The sequence below is a fragment of the Bidens hawaiensis genome, unplaced genomic scaffold (assembly GCF_021521415.1).
Source record: "Bidens hawaiensis isolate Kalapana, Puna unplaced genomic scaffold, B.hawaiensis_p1.1 tig00013123_1, whole genome shotgun sequence".
NCBI classification, from domain to species: domain Eukaryota; kingdom Viridiplantae; phylum Streptophyta; class Magnoliopsida; order Asterales; family Asteraceae; genus Bidens; species Bidens hawaiensis.
Genome location: NW_027492110.1, coordinates 662,431 through 674,931, shown reverse-complemented (window position 1 = coordinate 674,931; position 12,501 = coordinate 662,431). Strand labels below are relative to the sequence as shown.

The 12,501-nt window shown below is 36.1% G+C and overlaps 1 pseudogene across 1 annotated transcript; it reads right to left on the bottom strand.

Moving 5' to 3' along the window:
* Window positions 1-2,212: 2,212 nt before the first annotated feature.
* Window positions 2,213-11,620, bottom strand: LOC143543468 (disease resistance protein RML1A-like; annotated as a pseudogene). Its single transcript, XR_013137079.1, has 9 exons — window positions 11,073-11,620; window positions 8,625-9,724; window positions 8,476-8,545; window positions 8,043-8,266; window positions 7,279-7,952; window positions 6,062-6,641; window positions 5,089-5,185; window positions 4,754-4,885; window positions 2,213-2,880 (listed from the first exon to the last, which is right to left on the bottom strand). The product of XR_013137079.1 is annotated as a disease resistance protein RML1A-like (transcript).
* Between the last annotated feature and the right edge of the window lie 881 nt (window positions 11,621-12,501).

Genomic DNA, 12,501 nt, shown 5'->3' with positions numbered 1-12,501 from the left:
ATAAAAATTTTATTTACAAGTTATAATAAAAAAATATTCTTACGAATTCATATTAAAAAAATATATTCTTGAAAGTACTCCGTTTTTAATTAAATTTATATCGAAATATCCATTAAGAAAATCTAAACAAGACTGTGTTTTTATATTTTTTCCCAAATGTTAAATAATATAGGCTATTAAACCAAAATTAAATTATTAATAAAACTAACTATAAATAAAAAAAGTAAACAAAATTCATCAAAATCACTCTTGAATTGACATGTGTCACACAACTTATCACAACCTTGGGTTGCCACCAATCAACCAATCAGGTTATGGAGTTTTGATGCATTTTAGTCTTTTTATTATTTGGTCAACAACCTACTTAAAAAGATTACCAATTAAGTTGGTGTTAAATTTGAGTGAAAAGACTACTATACCCTAGTAGTTTGCAATCATGTGAACTCCCTCGGTCTACAAAACCATCTCCAATCAGTTTATTGTATACGTAAAATCTCGGATTTTTCATACTTGTATTCGTTTATGTTTAACCCGATTTAGGAATGTAAGTCGGATCGTTCGTATTAATAACAACTTGAATTTATTAGTATTTAACTTTGTTAACTTAATTTATATTCCCTTTAACTTCTAAACTCGTCCAACAAATCTTATAAACCCTTAAAATCGTTTAAACGGCTAAAAATCGCTTAAAACTCTTAATATTAATTTTCATGAGTAATTAACCAAGATTTGATATATTAAAATTTTATGACAGATGAATCAGCAGAGAATGAAAAGAGAAGGTATATAAGAAATCACTGCCTACATAGATAATCTGTACACTTCAAGGGGCATTTCATTGGATTGGTGATATTTGGAACTAGGTTTGACTATTTTGTTATTTTTTGATATTATTCATATTTTTACCAAATTATTTTATGCTCTTAAGTTGTGTTTGTTTTCATTCTTTTTGTATATTGGCCATTCCTTGTTAGGATTAGGTAAATTGTGTTAAGAGTTAGCTAGGTTTATGTATGGTGACATTCTCTATGCGTATGTACTCGTTGAAAGTATACAAACTTGATAATCTTCTCATTCAATGTGAGTGTTTTTTAACATGGTTGTCCGGGGTGGTCCGGACGAGTAGGCAGACGATGATGTGAGGGAAGAAGAGAAATGAAGAGTACAGGGCCGGCTCAACGAATGTGGAGGCTTAAATCGAAACAAGATTTTGTGGTCTTTTCATAACAATTGTTAAGGAATTTTTTTGTTTTATTACAAGTTTTGAACTCATAACCTATACTTTATTAATAGCTAAGTCTGTCACCACACCAATACATTACTTCGAGTTTACTTTGCCAATTATAATATATCTATATATAATGTTTTTTTTTTGGATTTAGAGGCCTTAATTAAGTGTGGATCTAAAGCTCTAACTTGTTTTCGATGTCTCACGAGCTACCCGGAGCCACCCCATCAAGGATAAGAGGTGGTGATTTTTTTGACGGTGACATGATTTTCTGAGGCATCCATTGTTGTGGATGCTCTAAAGATTGCTAAAATTTGAGAAAAATCTTTTAAATTCAATACTATGGCTCTAGATGATGAAAATTCGGTTCTAAAAGTTTTTCACATGATACGGTTTGTTGAGACCTTTACACCTATTACTTATGGCCATGTAACTCTGTACGCAGCCCAAGTTATACCTATTTTTATTTTTATTTTTTAAATTTGGACCGTTGTCTGTCTCATTTGCCTCCATCCACGTACTAGCGTGAGTCTGCCGAGCTCCATATCCCTGACCAAAACTTTATTCTCGTTATAATTGGAAGCCCTCTTCTTCACTTGTTCCGGTCGATTGATGATCCAAACATGGCTTGTAAACGTTAATGTTTTCAGTTATGGTGTAGCATTTTAATACAATCCCTCTGGTTCGAAGCAAACATCTCGAATACCATACCTGGTACTTACGTACTTCACGATACTAACAACCTCTTTAATGCTAGCCGTGCCATCATCGTTCCTGGACTACCTAATATAAAATGTGCAAGATTTTAAACAAGTGTTTTGTGGACAATGTATTTTCTTAACATGTAACAAAGTTGACAATTTACTAAAAAATATATTCTTATACAAAAAACTATAATTAAAAAATAATTATAATTATATGAAAGTTAATAAATAATAAACAAGCTAAGCCTGAGTCAAGCTCGAGGTTGAAAATTTACTCATGAATCGAGCTCAAGCTTTAAAAATAGAGCTTGGATCATGCCAGGCTCGAGCTTGAGCTCTCGTAAGTTAAACCAGCTTGAGCTCGGGCTCAGCTGGGCTTGTTTACCCCCTAGGTGGGTGGAAGAGGCTGAACAAAAAAAGGACAGGTAAAGCATACCTAGGAAAATATACGTTAGGAAGATCTGAAAGCTGGATGAGGGCTTTGTGCCACTGATCCACCTTTCTCAATGATTCCTCGGATCCTTGGAAGCTATGCAACAACAAATCTTTACCATTTTCTCTAATATACGAGGAATCAACACGATAAAATATTGGCAAAACAAAATGAGTAGAGTTCCACATTTCATCAAGGATGATGAGTAGCTCATCAAGGTGTTCATCAGAACTTGCATAACTCTCTGATAAAACAATAACCTAAGCCCTTGCTTGAACACGTAGCTCTTTTGAACCATCATCATCATCTTTCGGCCAAGAACGTGTTTTTGGAGGAACCCGAAGTCTATCTTTTTCTTTGTTTTGAATCGTGAGTCGTTCTCTCATAAATGCCTGCGTTAGATAATCTCCAAAATAATCATTATCGAGATCTTTTATACTTACATAAACATCAGGCCGTGCTTCTTTTCTCCAAGACGAGCTTACTATTCTCAGGGAATCAAATCCAACTTGACCCTGTAATTGAATAACATAATAAGAAGTTGTTTGATACTTGCCTGACGAAATAACGTCTTGTTTATTTAAGAAGTTGAAGTTATGATTTCTTTTGGAACTAGTTGTTTTATTTATTTATTTATTTATTTATTAATTACTCATAACACAAATCGAACTACATCTGGATAATGGGTAAGCGAACAACAAGCTGCGCCGCTATCCCCTTTTGAATCGCAAAGCCTATTCTACTAAATATAAATCTTTGGTTTCTCGGGCTCTGCGGGTCACTGTGGACCACCTTCTGCACCCGCTCAAAGGAAGTGAACCGCCTCAGGAGCTAGTGATCCAAAAGTGTCGAAGGCAAATGGAATGAACACGTGCTGATTCTCCAAACACGATGTCTCATGCTTAGCAACCTTCCTAGACTCCGCTCTCAAAACCGCCTGCCCCGGTACGAAGCCACTGTCTCTCAGCCCCACCAACGGGGACACCCCAGTGAGGTCAACACACGCATGCTTACCCCCTGCCCAGCCAAACACAAGAACATCCGCAGAACGCAGGGTAGATCTTCCCTCACGCGGATCAGTCAAAAAGTTAACAGGTGCCTCTTTCTTGGCTGAGATCCCGGCACGTCTAAGCATATCCCATAAGACATCTCTAACCCAGTCATGACGATACTTGAATCCCGGCAATTCCTTACAGTGGAGGGCATGCTCACCAAATATATCCAAACAAGCTTATTAACAAGTCTAAAACATCAAAAAGTAGACTAAAACAGCTAAAAATGGCATGCCTATACTATTTGCCTTTGTTATTTTGGGTCCTCACTTCTTAAGCCTAATTGACAAGCTCACCCTTTAAGCTTGAGCAGTGTTGCAAAAATCACAACTAGACACTGATTAATCCCCAATTAATCGCTAGTCCCCACTTCACTGATTAATTTTGGGCTAGTCGGCTAATTAATCGGTCAACGGTCAAATCCAGCCAAAATCAGCGGTTTTTGGAGATATTTTGACCAAAATCGGCGGTTTCCAACGAGATTTCGACCAAAATCAGCGGCTTTCAGCGATATTCCGACCAAAATTAGCGGTTTCGGGTGAGATTCCAGCAAAAACCAACGATTTCTAGTGAGATTCCAGCCAATTTCAGGCTAAAATATGTTTGTGTATGTATAAAGCTAAAAATTACATATAAAAATGTGTGCATGTATATATAAAACTTAAAAATATACAATAAAATTCGATCCGATTAATCTGTAGTCCCCATCTCACCGCCTGACTACCGACTAGCGACTTTTACAACACTGGCCTTGAGTGCTCCTAGCGCCTTCGATATCTAGCTCCAACCCCCTCCCCTTCTTCATCTCTTGTAAACTTGTTACAAAATGAAAACATATAACTCAAATCTACAAGACTACAACCTTTTAAAGACTTCAAAACTAGCGTCACACCAGATGAATTATTTGCGTAATTAACTCTATTTTAATCTAGCATGGACCGATTGTTTTAGATCGTTTTCTTTTGTAATCAGTTCAACATGATTGACACGAGAAGCACGTTAAACTTTATCTTTTATCAGGGCCGTCTCCGAGAATTTAAATACCTCGGCCGAGCCAAAATAAAAAGGCCCGTAGGCCTTAACGAAATTTTTTTATTCGCTAGCGTACATGGATAAAACTTTTATCGATCGATTTATTTTAAGCATAAACCATTCTGAGCATGTAATTATCTCATAAACCGTTGCAAATAACCTTATTTTTAACACAAAAAAACATATATATGTAATATGTATAAAAAAAATGTGCCCCGAAACTTATGTGCCCCGCCCGATGGTGCAGCTCGCACACCCTCCGAGCCTCCCCTGTCTTTTATCTACTAAACTTAATATTCATTACCTCTGTTGTTGCATCCCCTAATTCAGATGTACTTCCAGATTTTGTTGTCTCTCCTCCTAAGCCTAAAGCGAACTCCATAGAGTTGTAGACAAAAGTTGATGCAGACATCTCCGCGATCTTGTACATGTCGTCCTGCTTGTTTGAAGACACCCTAGCAAGATTAACAAAAGTCAGTTATCAGTTATCACATTAACTAAACTAGATTATAATGGTTCTTGAGAATCATAAATAATGTAATAACTAATAAGTAGTCGCAAATACCCTCAAAACTGTAGAACTTGCTTGTGCCGTTAGTAAATTAATGAACAAAAACAAATACTAAAAGCAGACCTTACCAATTGTGGACCGTAGACAATGCATTTAACGGTCTTCAATTCCGTAAAAGATTGGCACACCTGTTGTGGTCTACCGGTTTTCTCCACCCTCGTATCTCTGCAACATTGGTAACTTAGATTGATTTCAGTGCAGCCAGAATAAGAGACTAAAGGTGTGCGCGGGTCGATTTTTGAGTTTTTGAAAATTGTTTGGTTTTCACTAATAGAAACAAGTCATTTTCCCACAAAAATTAATTCCTACAGATTTGTTACGACAAGTAGTTCCAACAAATTTCTAACAAAAAAAATAAGCTCCAACTTTGCTACAATATTAGCTAATAAACATTATGTCAAGTCAAAATAGTTTTTGAAGGAAAGTTGTAGGAAGTTTACAAACACTTGTTTTTGTAGCAATTTTGTAAGAAAAGTTGTTGGAAAACGGTTGAAAACGATTTTCAAGCATGTGTTTTCCAACGTAACTTTTTGTTGGAAAACTGTTAGAAACTGGATTTTCCAACAAATTCCTACGAATTCAGTTGTAGAAAAACATATCTTTTTCTAGCAGTGTTTGTTTTATTTTCTTCTTTCGGTCTTTCAGTTTTTGATTTGCGTTTAGTCCCGCTTCGGTCTTTTTGATTTTACCATTTGGGTTTAAAGTTCTGGGGCAAAAAGAAAATTGGCCCAAAATAATGAATTTGGACTAAATCTTTTTGTTAATTAATGATTAATTGATTATTATAAATTTAGGCTAAAATGTTTGGGTTACACTATGTGTTCTTATAAATTACTTGACATCCAAAAATAAAAGACCAAACTCCATAAATTTGGTTCTGTTTGGTTTTTCCTGTTTTGAATTACATGCAAAACCGATATTGTATCAAAAATTCGTTTTTATGAAAACACAAAGCTAAACTGTCTGTTTTTGTTTGATTTTGGTTATGGATCAGTTTTTTCAGTTTCATACACAAGTCGACTAGAGGAACGTACTACGTACCTGTATCATCAATGGTGCCACCAACTAAACTACTAAACCAACTAGGAGTCAGTCTGCCGATCTCCATTAACTCAAAATAATCACGGCGGCAAAGATAATACGCTCCTGTGCTTAGCAAAAACCGAGAAAAATCTCCTCCAAGTATTTCTATCCATTCCTTATCCTTTCGCAAGCTATCATTTGAGGATTCACTATACACAAGGCTTGCACCACACTGCTGTATATCAAGTCCACTTAACACAACAATAGACATATTGACTTGATCTCCATGAGTTAACTTGCTTCCAATTGGAAAATAGCTTAACCAAACAACAACTTCACTAGGTCTAGGTTTGCCGAAGACTTTGGGACTGTAAATCAAATCTACACCGTTGGTTGTACTTATTTTAACGAACCAGTAGCAGTCGTCACCTGATATAGAATACTTGAAAGTTACATCTAATCCTTCGAGCCTCTGACCCTTGGGACACAAAGGCACGGCAAAGGACAAAGCTGTAGATTTTGACAAATGCTCGGGGTTCATGTTTAGATTCTTTATGTCAGGCAGAGATGTGCTCATAATATTGAATTCATACAACATCTGTATTCACACAAGAAACAGAAATTAGTCATTTGTATTACAAAAAAATTTCAGGCAGCATCTTTGTGTGCTTGTGTTGCAACTAGGGGTGGCAAATGTGACCCATGAGTTGAATGAGTTGTATTAAATGTATATAATGGGTCAAACTAAAAAAATAAAATGATTAAAACGGGTCAAAACGGGTTGACATTTCTCGAGGTTTTTTTTTATGAAACGAGAAAAACGGCGAAAACTTTTTAGTACTTTTACTTTTTTAGTTTTTGATTTATATTTCAAGTTATAATTTTTTAATTATTTTTTTTTGAAATTTCTAATGAGGGGTTTTTGAAATCTCAACACATTTTGACCCATTCCAAAACCTCTTATTAAAAAATTCAAAAAAAAAATTAAAAAAATCATATCTCGAAATATAAATCAAAAACTGAAAAAAGTAAAAGTACTACAAAGTTTCCTCCGTTTTCTCGTTCCACAAAAAAAAAAAAAAAGAAACTTCAAAAAATTTCAACCCGTTTTGACCCGTTTCAATCATTTTCTTTTTTTAGTTTGACCCACTCTAACCCATTATATATATTTCAATAAAACCCATTCAAACTGATTGGTCACATTTGCCAACCCTAGTTGCAACGGAACAGAGAACCTGTAGCTGATGACTTCTGCCTGTTAGGAGCTCCTCATCGCCAGCTAGGCATAACTCATGATCTTGATACTCCTTTAGCCACTTCATATGTCCCAAATCAAGTACATCAAGTTTGGCTAATGGCACCAGCTTTATAAAGCCTTCAATTTCCGACTACAACCTTCATAGCTGAACTCTTGCAGTGTGAATTGATGTGATTCAAAAGCCACCTTCTCCAATGACTCACAATAATATATATACAATTCCGTTAGTGTACTTGGGAGGCCATGAAGCAATTTAAGTTTCGAACACATACTCAAGTCAAGGACTTGAAGATTTTTTAGATGAGCGTAACTAGGTAGGTGCGTAAATGGATTGTTTCCTAAATTTAAGTATTGCAAAGATGTTTGACTAGTGAAAGTAAGAGGAAAATTATTAGTACCCTCAAGTTTACAATCTTTGAGGAACAATCGTTTTATCGAATGTGGAAAAGAAAGAGAAAGTTCCATATTTTCGCACCCGGTCATGCTCAATTCACCAAGACTGGTAAGGCCTTTAATGGTTTTACAAACATGAGTCAACTCATGACAGTTCCATAGAATTAAAGTGTCAAGATTGGGAAGGTGAGAAATATTGCGAACTTCGGTCAATTTCCAAGAGCTTTTAAGATTTAGAATCTTAAGTGATTGAAGAACCTGTTGCGGAAGTAAAAAAGATTTATCTGGCATTGTACATCTCCGTAAACAAAAGGCTATGCCGTATAAAGAGGATATCGAATTCATTACCGTGGGCGGTTGAAAGCATTTCAATATACTGTAACTCATATCTAAGGAAACCAAGTTCCGAAAGGATAAGTGAGGAACTAGAGCAACATGGTTGTATCCATGCCAGCAGAGCCATCTTAAATGCTCGGAGAAGTCCTTGTAAGATGAAATGTGTTCAACATAATTAAGTTGGAGCAATTTAAGTTGTTCCATCTCTTGAAGTGAATCTGTCGGAAGCTCCGAGACTGCAAATTTAGAATGAAGAGTGTCCGCTAGCACGGCTCATATATAGACATGAATGAAAATATGTCTCAAGTATTAACAAGAGATTTGTGGAGTGCCTTAGATATATGAAATTTGGAATATTTTTTATTTTGTTTCTAATGAATTAAACATGCATATATCAAATATAATTAAATATAAAAAAAACAATGTACCCCTTTTATATCTTCACATTTTGATTTATCGACCTCTTCCATCAGAACATGCATGTCGAGTGCGAGTCCTTTCATGTTTATTGAACTCTAGACACAAAGAGAAAACTACAGACTCTCAGATAGATTTTGAATGTAAATTTAAACATACACGAAACAGACACCTTACCCTTAAGTTTCTCAACAAATCATAGGACTCTTTGTTACGCCACACTCTACTACGTTGTGCGGGTATGGGTGATTCTCGATCGACCATGCTTCTCCCCATGTCTTGAAGCAATCTATGCATCATAAGTTTCTTGTTTGGTGTAACATAAATAAGGCATCTCTTAATAAGGGTATTGATCCTACATACCGCCGAGAAATCAGGCTCCAATATCTTTACCACACAATCTATGTCCGTACCAACAAAGAAACACGCAATGTGCAAAAACAACTCTCTGTCAGAGTCATACGGTAATGAATCGTAACTCTTTTTTAGAACGATATAGATATCACGATGAATATCTTTTCCGAATAACTTTAGTGCACTTTCCCAATATGAAATGCTGGCATCCTCGGATAAAGAAGAACCCAACACTTCAAGAGCCAGTGGATTCCCGTCACAATACCTTATTATCTCTTTTGTGAGCTTCTCATAACCTTCCATCGGACTCATGGATCCAAAGGCATGTAGCGACAAAAGCTCTAATGTTCATGATCATCAAGTAATTTCATTCTGTACTCATGGCACCTCCGGGATTTGGACCTAAACCAAATACCTATATCGTTTTCCATGGTTGTTATTATGATCTTACTTTGTTTATAAATATTCCCGCTCCAAGTAACGCGTCCAACTGGCTTGGTTAAACAATGTCATCAAGAAGAATAAGTGCTTTTTTGGTTTTTAAAACCTCTTCAATCTTAAACGTGCCTTGACAAACACTAGGTGTTCTTCTGTTCTTGCCACCTGAAAGATCTTTGAAAAGTTGCTCCTGTAGGTACAGCAAACCATTCGGATCTTTACATCTACTACCAACGCGTTCCACAATACTAATATTCTCGAACTTCTGCCGATTTGAATATACAATGTACTGGGCTAATGTGGACTTGCCACTTCCTCCCATGCCAGAAATCACTAAAAATTCTGCATCAGATTGGTTTAACCAATAATTGATCTCTTCGACTCGAGCATCCATCCCTATTAGATTGGGCGGAAGGTAAACTTGTTTGCGATCTAGTCGAGCGTAAATGGTATCAACAATTTTCTTCAACAATTGTGTCTCGGACCTATAACAACAAAGAAATAAAAGAAAAATATAATAGTTTAGCATGCAATATATTTTGTGACAAAATAAACAAAGCATCTTCTGATTTTGATCAGAAGATGAAGAATATTGTCAGAAAATACATAATCAGCATTGGGTATATTGTAACTTCTGTTGTTATTGTAAAACTAATGGAACACAGCAACGTTGATTAGCATATGTTTCTAGGGCTGTAAATGAACCGATCGTCCGGCGAACCGTTCGTGAACCATTTGGTGGGAAGTTCGTTTATGTTCGTCCATTGAATAAATGAACGAACATGAACAAGAATTTCGTTCGGTAAGCTTAACGAACGAGCACGAACAGAGGCCACGTCCGTTAAATTGTGATTGTGAATATTTGGTAATGTTTTCGTTTACATTCGCTCATTCACGTAAGTTCGTTTAGATATATATCTTCGTTTATTAGAATTTACTATTCCTATTTTTGTTTATACATTTATTTGTTTTTTATTGTTACCATTTTGATATAATTATGTAATTATGTTTATGATTTTAAAGTTAAGCTTTTTGGATCACCGCTAGAAAATGAGGCATTTTTCTACGATAGTTTTCGTAGTAAATTTGTTGGAAAACCCACTTTCTAACAATTTTTTAACAAAAATGTTAGTTGGAAACACACATGTTTGTAAATCATTTTCAACCTTTTTCCAACATCTTTTCTAACAAAATTGATGCAAAAATATGTTGTTGCAAACTTCCTACAACATTCCTACAAAAATGTTTGCTACAACATTCCAACGAAATCCCAACAAGAAACTAATTTTAACCAAAAAAATTCAAATATGCATTAAATTCCAAATCTGACAAATATAATTTTTATTGGATTTTGTTGGAAAGTTAGCGACAATTTCCAACAAAAAAATCGTGTTGTCACTATGTTGTTGCTAAATTGTAGCAAAATCACAGCTAGTTTTTATGTTTTATTTTGTTGAAAAGTCGTTTGAAATTTGTTGGAATTACTTCTCGTAGGAAATTTGTAGGAACTTTTTGTAGGAAAATGTTTTCTTTTCTAGTAGTGGATATTATGTGGTGTACTTTCGGATTTTAGGGTGATTGTTTGTGTTAATTTAGTGATATTATGATTCTCAAATTAATATATTTATGTTTATGTTTATGTTTTGGGTCCATTAGTGTTTGATAATATTCGTTTGTGTACGTTTACCAAATTAATGAACAGACACGAAGGAACGACATGGAATTTTCTATGGTAAAGTGTCAATGAACCGTCTGTCCGCCGTTTACAGCCTTATATGCTTCAATACTTATTAACTACTAATCAAGTAATCAGGAATAGGTCGAGAAGCATACCCCGAAACAACCTCTCCGGCCAAACTACCGATCTGCGTAAGAGCTTCCTTCCACCTCTTCACATTATCATCTGTCCACCTTGAAGAGGCTCCCACTCGTATATCGAAACTATTATTATGCTTCCGGATATCCGAGGGATCGACGTTATAAAAAACCGGTAGAACAAAGTGATTACACTCTCTCCTTTGCTGGAGGATCAAGCAAAGCTCATCAAGACACCATGCAGACGTTGCATAGTTCTCAGACAATACAACGACTGAAGCCTCGGATGCTTTGATCGCGCTAGTGATCTCGAGTTTTAGTTCTTGGCCTCTACCAATGTCATCAGTGTCTCTAAATGTGCTAATCCCAGCTCGCACTAGCGCGTTGTGTAGATGATCGGTAAAAGAATGACGAGTATCTTCGCCTCTAAAGCTCAGAAATACATCGTATCGGGTGTCATGGTTGGTGGTAGGGGTAGTGGTAGCAATAGCAGTAGTAGCACAGTTGTGATTGGAAGAGGTATCACGAAGACAACAAGTGAGCTGAATTACTGAACTGATGCCCATTGAAATTATATATATATGTAAGGACGAATTCACAAAAATTATTTAAAACTAAATAATTAGAGCTGGTAATGAATTTAAATTTACAATCGGACCGGACATGGAAGACTTAGAAAGTCAATGGCGGGGCCTAACCGATTGTTATCAGTTTCTATCACTGTTAATGGCTGGGCCTAAGTCGCATTATATTGTTGGTAGCTGAGGTGAAAAAAAAACCGAATCCGAAACCGGACTCGAAAAAAATACCCAGAACCGGTTTTTTTATACCGGGCTTTAAATACCCGAACGCGTACCCGACCCTACCCGTAGAGTACGGATAGTGTATGCACTTCAATACCAAACCTCGTACCCGGACCTGATTTATACCCGGTAATACCCGAAAACCGGAATCGGTTCCATACCCGGAACCAAGTTTTTCCTATACCCGATCTATACCCGAAATTACCCTAAAACTACCTGCAAAATACCCGAAATACCCCTAAAAAGTGCAATCTCTTAAAAAATCCAATCTTACCCGAAAAATACCCAGAAAAAATCCCGAAAAAATACCCGAAAATAGTGTATTCAAATACCCGGTTTTAAAATACTTGGTTCTATACCCGAACCGAACCCGATGCATAGAGTATGATTTTTAGAGACAATAACTGGAACCGAACCCGACCCCGGGTATTGCTAATACCCGATTTTTCAATACCCAGGCAAACCCGAACCCGGTTCTAAAGCCGGAACCGGGTATTTAAAAAACCTGATTTGTGCACCTTGTAGTAACTTCTACCAACTCATATAATAGTTATTAGCAATGTTTTAAAACCGATACGTACCGATCGGTTAAACTGGTTATACCTGATTTTGTTAAGGCAACCGGTACTTAGAGCATAGTATTC